Consider the following 19,816-nt stretch of genomic DNA (forward strand, 5'->3'; position numbering starts at 1 on the left):
GCAGCGGCCTGTCTGCCCGACGTATATCTTGCCACAAGTGAACGGTATTTCATAAATTACCTCGCTTTGGCAAGGTACATATAATTGCTTGTGTTTGACGGTGCATAGTACTTCTCGATCTTGCGGATTATTTATCTTTGGACATAGTTTCTTAAGCTTGTTAGGTGCAGAAAATATGACAGGGATGCTAAATCTAGACGCCACCTTTTTCAGGTTATGCGACACCTGGTGGATATAGGGTATCACTGCAGGACGCTGTCTTGGGGGTTTTGTATTTTCCTTTCCCTTTCGAGGGCGGATCATTCTTTCAACTGCCTCACACAAGATGGTATTTGAATAGCCAGAAGTCGCAAGCCGTTGTAACTGGTCTTCAAAGCTCTGTCCCGCCTTGTGTTCGCACGATTTTTTGAGGGCCGCGTTGAGACAGTTGTTGATGATTGCCGTCTTTATGAGCTTTGAATGCGAAGACTCATATTGAAGTAATCTTTTCTTCGACCTTGGTTTATACATCCAACATGAGTGGTATTCTTGGAATTTTAGTTGTAGATCGAGAAATTGTAGGCAGAAGTCGGTAGGTAGCTCGTTTTTCGGCGTATTTCTATGCTGCTTCCTTCTCTTCTTTTCTATTAAAACGCCAGTTGTGAGTTAGCGCTTGTCCTGTCTACATGTTCTGTCCTTTGTCCTTTGTCTAACCTTTGCGCTATTTAATTTTTACATCATGCATATCCAACTAGCCCACCTCAATATCTTAGTACAATTCTCTTTTATGATTTTACAGATTAGCGAATCCCAGGTTCGGTCCTGATCCGCGTCATTTGCCACGATATTTATATTTTTCCAGTAAAGAGGTGTGAAAGCTCCGGTACGGGGAGGTTGCGCGTGAAGCAATTCATTACGTTCGACCGTTCTACATGTCACGTCCGACGTACATACGCCTCAGAAATTAACAGAGTCACATACACTGCGTTGGAGAAAAGACGATCGCGCCATGACCTGACGCGAAGGATAGCACGAGCACTTTTAAATGTTTGCACTCACCGGCAACGAACTTGAAGCGGAATCCCGGAATCTCGAACGGAGAAGCGAGTCCCCGGCTTTTTGGCTTCCTGCCTGAGCAGGCCCATTTAGAACACATTCATAGCGTGATTCGATAACTCACGTGACATTAAAACGCCAAGCGAGGATCCAACCAAAAGAGAAATGTACTAGAAAAGAGAAATTCGCAGAACAGCAACACCGACAACGCCGACAACGCGACCGGGGACGTTTAAAAACATGACTTCGGTTAGGGCAATGAACTTTTAAAGCTGACGGTAACTGCTCGATTTTTTCTTTCCATATTGGTTTATTATTATAACCTAGCTTATTATGTTTTATAAAAATATTAACATTAACGCACTCAATTTAGTCAATTGCGACTCTTTTTTACTGTTCTTTTTTTTGTTTGTTTTTGTTTTACACCTTCAGTTGTCGCCATCCGGCTTGAGGAGCGCTGTGTATGCGCGATTACCGGAAGTGGCCTTGAGTGGGACCACTGGTTATGATTTCACTGTGGCAATAATAGCGCCGGGAACGATGCCTGAGACCCCACCGAGGCGGCGGCAGAAAGGTGAACTAAAGTGCACCGTCGAAGCGTGACGACAACGGGCTCCTCGTCTGGCGATTGGTTCAAACGATTTCGTTGGTGAGATGTGATGAAAAAAAATTTTTTTTTTGAACGGTTGGATAATCTTTTGAAGTTGTAGTTGGGAATTAATAGGTTTCATACCGTGTATAAAAGCATAATCTGAAACGATCCCTCCGTTTGTCACTGGTTGAACGCATCCCGCACTGCTACCTCAGGCGCGTAAGAAACATCGAGCAACCATGGACAAAAAAAAAAGAAAAAGGTACGAGCGCCGGGGGCGGCAAACTTTTGGTTTTGGTTTCGTGCGTCGTCTCGTGTTCGCTTTGCGAACTGGTGTCTCACCAATCATGCCGCGTTTATGTGCAGTAGTAGGTTGCGCGAAAGGTCGGCTAAAGAGGTGCGGTCGATCGGGCGACGTTAGTTTGCATAAACTGCCGACTGATGCAGCAATGCGCAGCATTTGGTTGCGCGCCGTCGTCTTGCGTAGAGCTGAGGACAGCGGTGTCAGGATTTGTTCGTTGCATTTCCGACCAGAAGACTTTGAGCAGCACCTTCACGTCAGCCGGAGTCTGGGTAAAAGTGAGGCGGGGAGTCGCTCTGAGGCGGCGACCGAGGAGTTGGCGGTAGGTCTGGGGCGCCCTCGTAAAGCGCCAATCCAGAGTTGTGCGTCCTTAGCAGCATCTCCCGTTCAGTCGGCGTGAGGTCGCTGAACGGGAGCTCAAACTCGTTTGCGAGTGCGGCGTTGTCGTCCATTTCTTCCAGGTTTTCTTCACAGACCGCCGTGCACTAGAGCGAACCACGGGAACCCCACTGAGTGTGCACTAAATCCCACCGATGCCGACAGTGCTCCCTGACGTCACTTCTCTTTCCAGTGGCGAAAAAGGAAAGAAATCTTAATGTTTGTTTCGGTTTCGCAAATTTATTTGCAGGTACAGAAATAAGAGTCACAACGTTCTAGAAAACATTGTGTGGCATGCCAGAACCCCAATGCTTCCGAAACACCTTCTTTTTAAAAAAAAAATTAAATTGCCTTCATGGTCCCTTTAAGACACTTTACGGCACGGTCATTCACACCTACGGAGTCCGCACTCTCACGATCAACCTAGGATCGCGTCAAGTTTTGTGCTGGATCTTTACCTATCGCAGATATCCAGCATCCAATCCTCGGAGCAGATTTTCTGCAACACTACAACCTCTTGTGGACATCTGCAGCCGTCATCTCATTGATGCCACTACGCTCCTTTCGGTATCAGGGACTCGCACAAAGCTGCAATCGATTGGAGTGACTCCACTGCTCGTCCCGCTAGATTCTCTCTACATTGATATCATGCAAGAATTCCCTTCCCTAGTACGTTCTTGTACTTTCACAAGCCAAGTCAAACACAACGTCCAAAATCACATCGATACAACAGGACACCCCGTTTATTCACGACACCGAAGGCTTCCTCCAGAAAAATTCCGGACCGCCAAACAAGCCTTCGACCATATGCTCGAATTGGGTATAATACGTCCCTCTTCTAGCTTGTGGGCTTCACCGCTAGACATGGTTCCGAAATCAACACCTGGCGACTGACGCCCGGCCCTGCGCGGATTATCGCACCCTCTATCAAGCGACCACCCCTGATCGCTATCCACGCCAAGCAGCACGGGTTTTGGCCAAGCAATGGCCAATGGCTGGGAATGGTCTTGTGGCCAGTGGGCAAAGAGTGGCCTTTCATTGGCCAATGCTCGGCCGATGGCTGATGGCCTGTGGCCATTTGCCAATGTCCAGAGAAAGGCCAGTCTCTGGCCAATGTCTGGCCACTGGCCAAAGGGCCATTGCCAGCCATTGGCCAATCCTTGGCCAACTCTGTGCTACTTGGGCGTGCTATGCACCCCACATCCATGATGCTGCGTCAATTCTCGGTGGTGCAATGATGTCTTTCAAAGTAGATCTTGTTCGCGCGTACCATCAGATACTGCGTGCTACGATATTAACGTCGAAGTGGATGACCCTCTAAGTCCCAGATTAAAAACTTAACCCTGTCCACTGCCAACCAGCGGGAGATACGGGCCCTGGACAACAAGATCCACGAGACGGTAGAGACAATCAACCAGCTGAAGACAAACCGGGACTTCTTCCTGAGCTTTGCCAAGGACCCTCAGCTGTTCATCAACAAGTATTCCTTACTAAGAAGTAACGGTGCACACAGTAATTATTTGTGACACTCTATAAAACAGCGTCGCCATACGCTCCCATCCATGTTCTCGCTTCCCCATATAGACTGCCCCACTTTGTGCATAGGCGTCTCCGTGGCAATCGCATCGTCTCTTGCGAAAAAGAAACATACATTTTAAAGACTACAAAAAGAAAAGAAAACACAATGAACCTTTTTTCACACGTTTGGTGAAACTTCATGCATGTGGGGAAACTTGTTTCAACTATGAAGTCTAGGGTGGAGCCGTATATATATATATATATATATATATATATATATAGAGAGAGAGAGAGAGAGGGTTTGGCCATTTACTGGGAAGCGTAGGAGGAAAATGAGGAGGCGCCATTGGTCGAAAGGGAGGTGAGCGTGTTCTAGGGCGTTTTCACAATTTTGAATGTGGCCAACGAGAAACCGCGAATAATAAATACACTAACGGTGGCCACGAAAAAAAAAAAAAGTAAAAAGGGCGTCGGAGTAATTCTTGGTGACTAAAAATAACGTGCGCATGAGGTTTTGATCGCGGTCATGCGAAATCACGGCGGAAGATATTGCCACGGGCGTCGCTGAGCGAGAGCGTGCGTGGCCGAATGGTTACCGTGCTTGACTGTCGCGCGCAAGATCTGAGTTTCCTTCCAGGTAGCGGAATGTTCTTTTATTTATTCTTTTTATTTGTCTTCCTCACAAGTTGGAGAACTTTCTCGTCTCATCGAGTTACGAATGTTCTGCGCGCCAAACGTTCAAGACAGAATGTTCTAGAAACCTACGCCGGTACAAAAGGTGGGCAGTGATAGAGTGCAGGCGAGCTGGTAATGAATCGACATTTTGTAGACCCTGAGACGGGGAACAATAAAAAAAACGGACGAAGACGTGGCGAGCCGCATACAGTCTCGCCCCAGCGTCCGATTCTGCTGTTACGCCGACTTTGACGGTCGCGGCGCTCTGTTTTTATCTTCTGTTCCTTTTTTGTTTTGGCCACCAGTTCGCCCCAGTAAACGCTTCAGTTTCCTCGGTTATTCTTTGCTTCATCACCTCTTCATTCGTGACAATATGTAAAGATATAAAAAATGTACAAAAAAAAAATACATGTGCGATTTGCAGAACGATTTACGTAATCCGTACGGCAGGCTCCGAGATCGGGAATCTACCATCGAAGCGGTCAGACTCCGTCCTAGCAAAACAGAGTTCGAGCAGCACATTTGTTTCTTACATCTTTTCGCATGGTCATAATCAAACTATCACGTGCACCATATTTTCAACAATCAAGAGTTGCTACATTTATCTCTCAGTGTGCGTATTAAAACTGTTTTTCGCTACCACCGCTAGGTGATTATTTTCGGCTTCTTCTTGGTCAAGAGAGCATATCAAGCCTTATCTATCTGCGTCTGGTGCACGCCCTGGCTCTCCCATTGACCAAACACTCTTTATATACGGATCTGGTCTAGGGAACTGCTCTACTGGCTTTGCTAGACCCGTTTCTCTCTTTCTTTCTCTCTTTCTCGGTATTATTTTTAATATTATTATTATTATTATTATTATTATTATTATTATTATTATTATTATTATTATTATTATTATTTCTTACAAGATAAACTGCCTGAGGACACCGCCGTTTTCGATCTTATTTAACTTCCTGACTGCCAAACGCTATACGTTCATACTGTATGTTACATTGCGGCATTCTTGGAGCAACGAATATGAAATAGTAAGCTCATCCTCTCGTGTCTTGCGTCACTTAGAGCTTTTTCAAATTCCCCGCGTTCATACTCGCTATGGCGAAAGTACGTGAGCACATGATGTTCCTCAGATTTTTTCTAACTGCCGCCTGAGCTTGTGTCTCTGACTTCGCTGCGAGCAGTTAAAAAAAGTTCTGAGAAGTATCACTTTCTGCCAAGATCTTCGGTTGGGCATCGTTGTAAGACCTGCACATTTTTTTAAAATATTTATATATGTACGTTTTTCTTTGTTTAATGTAGGTTTCATTTACGCAGCCTTGGGCTTGTGGCACTTCACCTTTGAACTGGATGCTGTGTATTTCTGTTTAGCATAGTCACCTTTTCCTTCTATGCTTAATGCATAAATTTGCATTGTCAACAAAGCTTTCATTCTTGTTCTTTTCTTGTTTGTTTCCTTTTGCACACAGATTTATGTATGTGTGTGTGTTTGTGGTGTCAAACTGTAGCGCAAGATACCCGTGACATCCTAATGACATGTCACATCTGAATATAAGTGAGCTTCAGTTCGCATTCGGGTTCCAAGTTGCTACGTTCAACTGTTAGTTTAGGGTAGCAACGCACAAGCCTCATGCTGGCTTTGATGCGCCCGTTACCACACCTTTTTGGTGCTAGATATTGCTAGAAACATCTTTATTATTATTCTTAATATTATTTTTATTAATATTTGCCAGAATCACTACCGCAAGGTTGTTCCTGGGTACCCAATAACGATCGATATCAAATTTTGGGTGGGTGCTTGTCCGGTGTTCTACAGGAGGTTTAATGCTTGGGACGTACTGCATCGAAGATAAACCGATGCTCGGTTTGTCAGATCTGCCCCGCGGTCTGTTTTCAGTATAAGCTGGAAGGGTCGGCCTCGACCTTGCTGTATTCCACCAACCTGAGCGGGGGCATCGGAACGGCCATCGAGAAGTCCACAGCCGTGGATCCGGAGGGAACCTACGCATATTTTCTGACGGGCAAGAAGGTATATCGGTGCACTCCATTCAAATATTTTTTATCGTTATTTTCCTAAAGATTTAAGCTGTTTTATTTGACACAGAGCGGGTTCCCCAAGCACTATTTGTAAGGATGTTCTTTTTTTTTTCCCATTACAAATAGACGACGCATTGCCCAACGTTGAGCCTCCGTTCACGTGTAGTGTGAACGGTTCGAACCAGGTGCCAACGTTTCAGAACTAACCATTGTCGTATTCAAAAGCTGTAAGCGTTTTTCTTTTTTGAAACTTTTTATGGAAAAATGGAGCCTGTTCTTCGTTTGCTGCCATTCAGCATTATGTATTCGAGGGCTCCATCAATTGCCATTTTCCTATTGAAAAAGAAAGTCCCTTAAAATTAATAATACGATAGCGGTTAGTTCTGAAACTTTGACATCTGGTTCGAGCCTCTAGCCTTACTCTTGGAGAATTAACAATGTGTAAGTTATTTTGGGTAAGAAAGAACATAAAAAAGCAAAAACAACTTCCTTTTTCCGTATTCATGCTTGTCGATAATGGTGCTAAATTTTTTATAAAAGTATATGAATATATATAAATATAAAAAGTAGTGTACCCCGTTTTAAACGGGGTACAGTACTTTTTACTAAGACCAGCGCAGCCGGTCTTAGTTCGAAACGAATACGGGTTTCGGTTCGGATTACAAAAGCGTTCTTCCCCGCGAGCCATTCGTCAATGACGCCACGGTTTCAAAAATAATCTACGAATGACTGCTCTCAGTTCTTTTTAGGCCACCGCAATTGCTTCAAATATGCCACAAACGTGGTTCTTTGTTGCAGTCACTTATGGCCTCAAGAAAAGAAACATCCACTGATATGGACTGTGCATGTTGTATCACTAAGATAATATGCATATTCAACCGAAAATACATACATCAAACAACTGGCAATTTACGGAAAACTTTGGTGGCCGGTCTTCAATAAATGCGCTCTGAATCTGCGGCCAAAATGGTGCTGGAAGGATTTGTTTGGCGAATTTCGTCATCAGAAACGAATTTTAAACCGAGTGCCGCACTTTTTTCAGGTGGTGCGTTTTCCGGTGGGCTCGTGTTCTATCTACGAGAGCTGCTCGGTCTGCATGAACCGTACTCGAGACCCGCTGGTGTGCGTCTGGTGCGGCTCTAAGTGCGCCCACTTTGGCGAGTGCACTCCCAGTACAGCCCTCGACCTGCAGCGCTGTCCCATCGTCCTGGAAAAGGCAAGTGGTACGCTATCCCTGCTTGTGCGAATTATGTTCCTATTCGTATAAATAATCATTCGCGATTTTTGTTTTAATTATATATTATTTAAAATGTTTTTGGGGAATTGATATCCTACGGTAACCTCATAAGGGATGTAAAAAACTGTTTGATAGCGTTCAATGGGGTTGGTATACAAAGGGCTACTCCTCAACTTGATCGAAATCCTTGATGCCTCAACGAATCTATAGTCCAGATGAAGGTTCTCAAATCCCCGTATTTGTCTCCGCAGGTGTCGCCGACCAAGGGTCCCAGCTCCGGAGGCACGCTCCTTACCCTGGAGGGCGACAACTTCGGCTCCCCCGCGCACGAACCTGACAGCTCCATCAAAGTCACCGTGGGCAACAAGCCCTGTGCACTGGTCCACTGGAATTACACCTTGTCAGTAGCGCTTTTCATCTGGGCCATAGCGTGCGCAATGGCCACGAACTGGTTTTATCGGGCAGACACCAGCACCTTGGAGAAATAATCATGCTTGTGAACTGAAGTGTATGCTTTCATGTCCTGTGGGCATTCCAAAGACCATTGAAATTTGAAGACGTTGGTGAATCATGCATGTGGAAGTCTAAATCTCGTGCATCATGTGTGACCTTGCCTGGCGCACTTGACTAACCAGGAAAATTTATATATCTGGAAAGGGTATGTCAACATGGTAGCTGATGACAAATTTCTCTTTTTATAAGCATGACTTACATGACTTTCTTGCCTGACTTACTGTAGGCACTTAAAGATTCTGGAGGGAATTTATTAAGTAACGTTTATGATAACAGTTTTTCCCATTTCATTCGAAAAAAATCTCATTTTCGAAGGCTCCCATCTACTAAAGTTTTCTTGAGTGCATTTCTTATGATATATTCCTACATATAATGATGCCCCGAGACTAAGAATTATTTCGGTCAAAACCTTTTTTACTAGCCTCAACTTGTAACAATCTTAAAAAGTTGTTCCTTGTGAAACATCATCAAAGAGAAGACGTTAACATTCCAGACAAGTAGGAGTAACGGTCATAGTCGATTGTGATAGGAACAACTTAAAAATAAACCATCTAGTAGCCTTAAATTGGCATTCGACGTTTCGCTAAGCAATCTGCTTCAAATCCCAGAGGACACTGCGTTTCTCGGCTTAACGTCCTCTGAGCTCGTACCACATACTGCAGTCGCTTAGAACCCCAAAAAGGGTGTATATCGTGGTATCTGTACTATAATTCCTGAATATGTTTTGCTGTCTGTTGAGGCTGGGATGTGTTTTAGAGAGCGAGCCCATGGCTGAAGTGATGTTGGCTGAAGCGCAAGCTCCGCTCGCGTAACCTTTTAAGCGCCGGTAGCTGAAGCTAACGTGACCTGAAGTCGTTGACGTCGTCCTTTACGTCGTCCTAGAGGTCGTCCTTGAAGTCGTTTTAGACGCCCTCTTTGATGTCGTCCTTGAGGTTGTCCTAGAGGTCGTCCTAGATGTCGTTCTTGACATCGTGTTATCGGACATCGTCCTAAACCGACGTCATCCTTAAGGTCGTCCTAGAAGTCGTCCTCGACGTCGTCCCACTCGACGTCCTTGATGCCTTCATCGACGTCGTCTAAAAGGTCGTCCCAGACGCCGTTATTGACGTCGTCCTCAGACGTTATCCTCGATTAAAATTAACTGGTGGGCTAGTTGGTTAAACATGACGTGAAAAAGCGCAAATGATTAAGAGGAGATGTGGACAGGACAGAGCGCTTCTTACAACCGACATGTATTGAAAGAATTAGAAAAAGACAAAAAGGAAATAGGGAGTCGAGTGATAAAGAAGAACTGTTGAAAAAAATAAAGAAAAAGATAACGATAAAGAAGAAAACGAAAAATAAAAATAAGAAAAGAAACGCATTGAAAGCACTTTTTAAAGAAACGAAGAATTAAAAGAATCATTAAATTGAATCGTAGGTGTTGAGAAAAGTCGTGTGAAGTGTTACTAGTAATTTAGCTGACAGTGCCACAGTTGGTGTGCTAATACTGTACGCTCCTTTTAGCAAAATAGTCCGTGCTTCATAAAGTTCACGAGCTCTCTTGTTGCGGGAGCACTTTTAAAACTAACGTATGGTCGAACACTGGGGAACAACCACAGTCTCGCACGTCTAAAGCTAAGTGGCCAGACGGCGACGATTTGAGCTAAATGGCATGCTTCCGCAGTCTCACGTTTACACACAAGCCAGTTTGTCCCAAATAAACTTTCCCAGAAGTGCACGGCATTTTATATACGTTGCCAACGCTGCAGCTACTCTACTTGTGCACGCGTCTTGAATCACATTGTTCGGTGGTGCTTTTTGGAGTGTTGACTTTGGGGCAAGGTCTCTTGAGTTTCTCCGGTGCCGAAGAAACAAAAGGTATGTCAAACCGGGAGGTTATCTTCTTCAAGTTGTGAGATACGCGGTGGATGTACGATACAACGGCAGGCCTACGTTTCTTTTAAGTTCTTTCACTCCGTCTGTTGGGATACGCCTAGCATTCAGAGATATCAAACAGAAATGATCTTGGTTACTCAGTATCTTGGAGTCGTTTAACCTGCTAGTCGAATCTCTTCTAGGCCGTGTGGTATAGCATGCTTTTATGAGTGCCGCGCTGAGACAACTTTTTGCGATTCCTCTTTTTATAATCTTGGAATGTGTCGAATCAAATGAAACAAGGCGTTTCTTTGACCGTGGTGAATACATCCAGTAAGTGGAGTTATTTTGAAATGTGAGCTTCAGGTGTAAAAATTGAAGCACGCTCTTTGGTGGTAGCTCATGTGTAAAGTTTGGCCCTTGAGCTCGACGAAGATGTTACGTATGCTCTCCACCACCTGACAGGTACCTATATCTGGCATATCAATAAGTAATACCAGGTAGTCCTCAACGTACCTGAAGATACGTGAAACTTTGGTCATAGGTATGCTCCGTGCCATCTGTGCTCTGTGCACGGTCACAATGCGATAGGAAAATATCACAAAGCACTGGTGCTACACACGATCCTATGCATACTCCTTTCTTTTTGGTATAAGAAATTTTGTTGACTGTGACCATTGTGGAGGAAAGGTAGAACCTCAAGAGCTCCAAGAAAGAATCAATCGTAATGCCACACTAATTTTGAAAAGGAAGTAAGCCATTATCCTCAATACAATTCCTTCCTGAGGCAAATAACCTTTCGTGTGGTACTGAATAAAATATTGCTTCGGCATCAAAAGACATAGCAAATCGTGTTGTGTTTACGTTGATGTTTAGATAAGATAGAACAGCATCGGAATTTGGTATCAGGAAAGGGTCAGCCAAATCGAGAATGGAAAGTTGACGCAACAGGTACCAAGACATAGCTCCCTGCCATGTCCCCTTCTTCTCTTCCTAATAATTTACGCTTTTTTTCACATTACGTTATCCTCGATGACGTTAGAGGAAGTTATCCTCGACGTCGTCGTAGACGGCGTTTTATACATTGTCCTTGAAGTCGTCCTAGACGTCGTTTTTGACATGGTCCTATGCGTCGTCCTTGAGGTCGTTATAGAGGCCGTCTGACGTCTTCCTCGATGTGTGTACGGCAAATTTCAACCATTTAAAAACTACCATTTCCTTTCCTATCTCACCAGCAAGTTTGGTAACGTCATTGGAGCCGCAATGCATCGAGGGAACTTTAATCTTTCCGCACGCAAAGCAAGCTTGCTGGGGCTCTGCGCGTGCAGAGCCCGAGACGGCACAAGCCGTCTCGGGCACTTGCGCCTGCCATCTATGAACTAAAGTTATGGCGGCATCACGCATGCGCCCAACGCTTAGTGAGATCGGTCTGTTGTTTTCAATAACGATTCTTCTGTAAGGCTACTTACTGTATTTAATCGCGTTTAACAGAATGGACAATTATCAACCAATTTTTAAAGAGGTGGCTTTGTAGGCCCAACCATGTTCAAGGTCACGTCCTCAAGGCCACTTAAAGCTAACTGCTTCTGTCCCTACTCGCTTTCAAAACGTGTTTGAAAGCCATAAACAGGCTTCAGGTATTCGACACTCGCGTTCGAACAGTCAATAGAGACAAAGGCGGCTAACTTCGCATCTACCCACTAATCGTTCCAATCAGAACTCGATGTTCTGACGCCCCCGCGAGCTCTCGTCTCCTCCTCTTCCTCAGTTGCTGCCCGCAATAGTTTCAGCGGCGCGCGAAATACGAAGCAGCTCGTGACGAAAGTTTGACGTGGCCGCTCGCGCAGTGTGCAGTGCGAGACACCGGCCGGCCAGAGCGACACCCTGGTGGACATCGTGGTGGCCGTGAACGACACCCACTGGGACCCGGGGAAGTCCTTCGACGTCATCGACATAAAAGTGGCTGCCACGGGATTCCAGTACCAGGTGGGCGGTGCTCGACTGGAGCACTCCGTCTACGCGTTAACCCTACGGATGGGGATGGCTAGAATGTGGTACAGCCTGTTAGGCCACAAATTCGAACAGAGAGGTCACCGCTCCGCAGAAATAAACAACGCAACGCCAAAATCTCTTAGCTCGAATGAGGCGCTATACTCGGTTTCACGGAGAGTTCGAGTACCATTCGATGGAATCAGATCAAGCTGTGCCAAAAAGGCACCTTCACGGCACTCGTGGCCTTTGTGCGCTTCCTATCATGCGACTAACCAATCGCACGCAGAGAATGCGCCGCCATCCTGCGTTTTTTTTTTTCTCGCATGATTAATTTAGTCGGTGACACTCACACAGACGACGAACGCAACGACAATGCAATTTTGGCGTTGATTGACTGGCGACATCAGAAGGCAATGTCGGCTAGGGGATACCGGAGTGAAACGGAGGACACCTACTTGGATAACGCGCGAGGGTTTTTGGAAAATTGCAGCTGGAGGAGCCCGCGGGTACGTCGGAGACAAATAGCGTCTGCTATGAAGAAGCGGACATTGTTTTCTTGTTTGACAATTTCCAGAATATATATACCTGCTATAGTGTTTCACTTGGGTGAACTTGCAACTTTCGTTACCGCATGTTTTATTGTTTGCGTTCGCTTTCCTTGTCTGACGCCGAGTACGTTTCGTGCCTGCAGGTGTCCACGTTCAGCGGCATATCTCCGAGCTACGGGCCCAGGGCGGGCGGCACGAGCATTGCGCTGCGCGGGACGAACCTGGACAGTGGCGCTTCGCAGACAGTCAGCGTCGGAAGCCACCCGTGTCACATTCACAGGTGGGTCTGGGGAGTTTCTTCGAACGAGGCCTTCCATAAAACGGGCTCTGGGGGTCTTCCCCGAGGATCGTTACCTAAGGTTGTAAATTTGTTGTATGTGTGTGCACATTTTACGACCGAACAAACGAACTTAATTCGTTTCTTTTGTTCCTCTTGGATACCAAGACCTCCAGTTTGATATAAAACGGAAGGAATAAATAAGGTTGTTGTTGTTGTCATTGTCGTTAACATGTTCTTTATATGGCCTTGTGTACGGGTACTCTTGCAATCAGTATCTGTGCAGGCCTATGTTGCCCTAATCATTAATAAATAATGTATGAATAAAGATATGCCAGAAACATACTTTAATCGTCTCTTTATTTAGTCAGTGAGAAGGGCGAGTGGCGGCCGGCCCTAGTGATTATGCTGACTGGCAGAAAAACGTCCACCCCTTTTACCACTGAAGCGGTGTGACCTTTTGAGTAGTATACCGAGCATCTGTCATCCCAGAGCAGTTTGTACTCGGAATGCTTTAGGGGTGTATACAATCCTGAGCTTCGAAAGGAACTTTCCTTCGTTATATTCAATGTTCCGCAAATCCGCTGTTGCTCACTTCGTTTTAAGTGTGTACCGCTTAGGGGGACATACAGTCGTACTGAAAAGGTCGGCCAGCGGTACATGCTTTTTACTGGAGCATAAATGGCTTGTAATGAAACATTTTTGACACCCAATCAGGGTTGGTAACGAAATCTGTGGTTAGTAGTGAAACGTATTTGATTGTGAAATAGCGATGTGAAACACATTTGGTATTGAAACGTAGCTAGTGAAACTGTTGAAACTTGGTAGGTTTCACTAATAGAAACATTGTTTGTGTTAGTTAAAATATGTGGGATAGTCCAACATACTTGCTCGTGGCAGATACCGCTAGTAGCGCAGCATTGCTGGTAGTCGAACACACTATGATCGGTATAAACATTGTTGGTGGTAGGACAAAGTGGCTAATGCAACTCAGTTGATGGACCCAGGCGGCAGTGGGAGCATTGCTGTTGATAGCAGTACATAGTTGGTGGTGCAGCATAGACCAGTGGCCGTCTGGTGTGCGTCTTTTCTTGTCAAAAGCGCATATATGTGCTGTGTTATACACACGATTTAATATGCAATATATACCCTGGTGTTTTAGCAAAGGCTTTCTAAAGTCCCTAAAGATTAGATGGTTGAGAAAAAAAAAACCTTTTTCCCGGGAACAAACAGCCAGCCACGGCGCACGTCAAGAATTGCATAAAGCACGCTAATTAGTTAGGTAATTAACTAATATATACTAATTAACTTTTAATCAATGAAAATAAGCATGTGGTTCCAATTCGAAACTTGCTAAGCATAATCAAAAACCACTAAATCAAGTCATTTTAGCAAGGTTTAAGGCAGAGGCAACCTTTTACGGCGTTTAAAAGAAACGCTCAATTTGGACGCATTTTTAGGTTTCAGTTTCCTATCAGAGCGCATCTTTGCGCCACTGGTCCTGCTCCCCGTTGGCTGAGGCGCAAAACACGTGCGTCATGGTTCTCGCGTTAGAGACAAAGCGGTGTCTTCGCCTCTCGAACACCGAGGAGCAGGACTGCTGGCGGAGAGATGTACAAGGAAAAGCTCCGTTAGGATACCGAAACCTAGAAACGCGTCCAAATTGAGTCCCTTTTTCGGAGCGTCGTAAAATACTGCCTGCAGCTGCCTTATGTCTTTCTAACGTTGGTTGATTTAGTGGTTTTCGATTATGTTTAACAAGTTTTTACTGGAGCTATATATTTATTTAGCTCATTAGAAAGCTAATTAGTACACATTAGCCAATTATTTAGCTAATCGGTATGTTTGTGCAATTCTTAGCGTCCGCGATGACTGGCAGTTTGTTCCCGGAAAAGGTTCATTTTTTGCCAAACATCCTAACTATAGGTATCTTTTAAAGTCTTGCTTCAAACCGCCTGTATATCAATGTGTCCAATAAACATATCTATGCAAGCTTTATATAATTTTTCTAAGTGCTAATACCGTTATTCACCAAATGATATACGAATAATTTCTCTCTTCAGCAGGAAAATTGTTAACAGTCAGACATAAACAGCGTGGCATTGACTTCGTGTGTTGCAGCGTTACCAACGTGACCATCCTGTGTTCCACGAGTCGACTGAAGGGTTCTCATCCCAGAGGTGACGAGACTCATCGGGTGACCTTGAGGATCGACGGACAGGAAGTTCCCTACGTTTCCATTGAGGGACTCACCGGAACCTTCTCTTACAAGCCGAACCCTGTGGTTAACAAAATCCGCCCTGCGTCTGCCCCATTCAAGTGAGCAATGTCAAACAAATATACAGTGTTTACGGAAACCGTTCACACTGATGTAACGCCTCAGAGAGGTTGTCTACATGCGTCGCTGTGGTGTTATTTTATGGAGCTGTTCCTTCTCTTTACCATAATCCCATTCTTCTCCTCGGATGTGATTATGATTGTTTGAATCAACGGACTTGCTTAATCACTCTCCTTATTTGACCATATTATGTCAATTACCACAGTATCATGTGAGTCATCTAGCCTGGAGAATAAATCAATGCGCGCAATGTCCTTCGAGCCTGTTATGGTCTGAGGCCCTCGCAATATTGTTCCCAACCTGGTGGAGGTTACGAAAAACATTCTTGTTAAATGACGGCACGCAAGAAAAAGGGGGAGTGTCTCCTTGGAAACTATGACGAAGAACTCTGCTAGCCTTGCTGGCTTGACGTTATGTATTATGAGACAAGTTGCATTTAAAGACGTAGGTCCCATAGCATGTGACATATCGAATTTGATAATTCCACGTGAGAATAGAAGCATGACACAACTCCTTCGATATAACTAGAACATTGTAGTAATTATAAATTTCTATCTTATTTACTGCAAATAAGTTTCGTATGTTTCAAAAAGTACATGTTTTTCAAACCCCAGTGCTCGTTCAGACCTCCAAAAGGCTGTCTTTGCTATATTGACGTGTTTCGAGCTGGGTCTCGTTCATCAGAGAATTTTCGCGTTGCAGAGGGAGGCCTAAAGTTCTGGTGATGGGAAAGAATTTGGACAGCGTCACCAAGCCGGTCATGGTGACACGGGTCACATCCCTGGACTACAGGCATCACGAAAACATCTCCAAGGTTCGTCAACCGTGCCCTTTATTAACAAACAAACAGACAAAAAGTCCATATATTTCTGCTTGTAAATGTCCTTCATATGTGCCGTTCAGTGACTTCGATCAATCGCATATAAATCGTCGCGTCTGCACTAGTACTAGCAGGTCTGTTTTCGTGCCCACCTACTGACCAATCAGTCCCGCGATGAACAGCAATTTTCTTCAAATCAGAATTGTGTACATTGTCTCTCTACAGTTGAGCAGAACATACAGTACCCCGAAGTTGTTTTTTGCTCTAGTATATCTTAAATTGATTGTTTTCGTTAGGACGTGATCAATGCAATAAGAAAACCCAATTAAGATAGTCAAGGTTAAACTGTATAATGAAGGTAATGCACTTTTCATGATGAGTAACGCTACACGCACGACGTCATGCACCGCGACCGGTAATGGCTATACGCACGAAACAAAACATTTTGTTGCGTCTCGTCTAACTGACGAGGGGGGGGGGGGGGCGGGGGGAGTAATAAATGAATATTAAGAACAAGATTCTTTCCTTTCTTCTTTTTCAACGAATTTCCTTGACCGAACTTCCCATACATACCCGTCCTTTTTAATCCGTCTCGCGTCGTGGTCGCGGGCAAGGGCCGTAACTGCTAGATTTCCGAGGCAGCAAATGAAACCTTAGAAATACCTTGCAATTTAATGGCGGACGCCTTTTGGGCAAGTGAATTGCTAGTGCGCGTGCGTTACGTTCTCGCGTGAAAAGGGGAAAAGAGGGCAGAAAGTCGGAGACGGTTGCAGGCGATCAACGCTCTCGTCCCAGCTTGCACGGCGACTGGCCGCCGCCATGTCTCTGCTTGTGCTCGAAAGCCCGTTCCATTGCAAGCTTGCCGAGGCTATGTTTACGCTCACGCTGCACCTGCTTGCACGCATGGGGTACCAGGCGGGGCGTGACTCCAATGGATAGGGCAGTTGGAAACACTCTGCAATCTCTCCTTGCCAGGAGTGCGTGCCGGCGGACGACGGCCACAGCCTGGCGTGTCCCGTGGCCTCGCTGTTCGACTCCTCGGTCATCCCCAGGGACGAGCTGCAGAACCGCAAGGACCCGATCTGGGTGCAGGTGCACTTCCAGATGGACGGGCTCCGACTGCCCGAGAGGGCCGCCGGCATGAAGTTCGCGTACAGGCCCCCGCCCAAGTTCGACTCCTTCCCGCCTGGCGGGCTCAACGTGCGCGCCGACGACCCCACCGTACTCATCAGGGTAGGGATTATGATTTCACCGGCTCATCACGCCGCGCAAAGACACCCGCAACTCTGCCGATACACATCCCCGGCACATCCCTGGAGACCTTGCAGCGAGGGGAATTGTGGGGCTCTCCGGGTGTATACGCACGTGCCGGCTCGAACGCTTCGCATATCTTGGTAGCGGCACGATGGATTTTTTCTTATCGTTAGGAGCTCGGAAGACACCCAAAAATGAGATCGAACGGAAAATAAGGTCATTAGATAGTTTTGCTTTCCTTTCGCCTTCTCTGCGTTGTGAAACCTCAGCTTCATTCATCATAATGTAAAAACAGCGCAAACAAACACGGACGAAGGAGAAGAAACACGCAGACGGGACAGCGCTTGCCCCGTCTGCGTGTTTCTTCTCATTCGTCGGTGTTTGTTTGCGATGTCTTTACATTATGATCAACGAATACCAACTAGCCCAACCCTCGACATTACCTCAGCTTCATCTTCGCTTTTTGGATAACTTCACGTGCCGTACAACTGAACGTCACAACGCGTGAGGCAGACGCGGTCACCACACATTTATGGAATAGCCTATTGCTGCTAACTGACACGCGTTCGAAGGGACTCAATTGAAAGCCCATGCATTTAAGAAGAACGCGGGGGGGGGGGGGGGGGGGGAAGCCAACAAAATATTTTGGAGAGTGTTCAAGCTGCATGGAAGTGAAGCGGCTTGTCCGTTAGCCGCGAGCTAGCAGCGTGATGGATGCAATTTTGGTAAGTTTCAGTAACACTGTAGCTTACACGTTATAACCGAATTTCAGGAGCTGCGTAACTGCGAAGCCATATGCAAAGGCGCTAACTGTCCCAGGGAGCGAAGCCGGCGTTGTCTGTAACTGTCTGTAGTAGACAAACGGCACCTGAATTCCCGTCACTCATAAAACACAAAGAAAAGCACGGCGACGCAGATGCCTCGCCACGGAAGCCTTCTTGAAGCCGGCAGGGTTCGCCGCGCATGCGCAGTGGGGGAGCGTAATGTCGCCCCCGGAGCGCCGTGTGCTGAAGGAAGACGTGGCGAGCTGCTTGTAAGAATGCTTCGGCATTCCTACACGCAAGCAGTCTTAAGCGTCTCTGCCGAACTTTGTGCAACAATTGATACCACGTCGCTGTAGCGTCTATGAGCAGCGTCAATGAGCAGTTCCGTACCTGAGCTAATCTAATAACGTTGGCCAAAGCTTTCCGTCACGTGTTCACAGCAAGTTACGCGACACCACACGTCACAGTTCTCCTCTCTCTTGGGCAACACAATCGTTTCCGCTCCTGGCGCGCTTTTCCCGAGTTAGTTTCGACTTCTCGCTGCCGTGATTGGCGAAATTCTCCACGCATGAAACCGACGTGGCGTGTTAGGTTTTTTTCCTCTGAGATCTCTCAGCTGCTTTAGCGTCAGTAAACGACGTGTTGCAAATCCCTAATTAAAACATGCTCGCTAAACCAGAATACCAAAATTATAATTAGTGATTTTTTGCTAATTAATTATCTAATTAACACTTTATACTTGGGTCAATATGTCCACCACCGTGCGCAGCGTAACTCCGAAAAAATCGTGTATTTATGTCAAGTTTCCCTTTTATTTAAACGCTCTCATTCTTACGTGGAACAGCCTATATACACTACGCTTGGTGTTAGTATTCCGCAATATTACGCCGTTTTCTTAATGAGATATAATGAGATATAAAAAGACCGAAGCGCTCGGTCTTGTTCTATGAGGTGGTTCGAACGTAAAGCTTTCTTTCCCAGGGCCACAACTTCGAGGTGCTGGAGTACGACGACCAGTTTAGCGTGAAGATAGACGACGTGAATCACGCGTGCAAAGTGATAAATATGACGTCGACCACCATTGTGTGCGTCTACAACATCTATGAAGAGAGCGAAGACGCCGCGCATACCGTAGATGTAAGTCGCTTTCATCTTTCTCCGTGACGTTGATTCCTTGTTCCTTTTGCTGAATTTCTCCTAATGGCTTTCCCCCTCTTTTAATATGTCGCCTGGCTGTTCCTCTCTAAAAAATGTCCGTGCGTCTACTTTCCCGCACAACACTCGGAGAGCCAATCACTGCAACTTACGGAGGCAGCTCAGCGAATGACGATGCTGAAACATATCTTTAGGCCAAAAAACGTCGTATGAGCTGTGACATTAAGCAATGCAAAACGTCACGCTTGCATTGCTTAATGTCACAACTTAGTCTGCGTTTTTTGGTCTAAACAGATGTTTCGGCATCGTCATTCGGTGAGCTGCCTCCGTAAGTTACGGTGATTGACTCTCCGAGTGTTGCGCAAAAAAGTAGACGCACGGGCTTTGTTTAGAGTGCAGCTACCACGTCTCTGCGGTAGAATATGTTAGCACGAATCTGTTGCAAGCCCCATTCATGGAAGTCCTCCACCCACCTGACCTCTTTAAATACAACTTGTCTATATCGTTTTTTACCTCCTTTTTCTCGCA

At 45.7% G+C, this 19,816-nt stretch overlaps 1 pseudogene; it reads left to right on the forward strand.

The window, feature by feature from the left end:
- The window catches only part of LOC115323028, a 40,583-nt pseudogene that overhangs the window by 19,417 nt on the left and 1,350 nt on the right, over positions 1-19,816 (forward strand).

The sequence above is a fragment of the Ixodes scapularis genome, unplaced genomic scaffold (assembly GCF_016920785.2).
Source record: "Ixodes scapularis isolate PalLabHiFi unplaced genomic scaffold, ASM1692078v2 PGA_scaffold2__306_contigs__length_199485367, whole genome shotgun sequence".
Taxonomy (NCBI): domain Eukaryota; kingdom Metazoa; phylum Arthropoda; class Arachnida; order Ixodida; family Ixodidae; genus Ixodes; species Ixodes scapularis.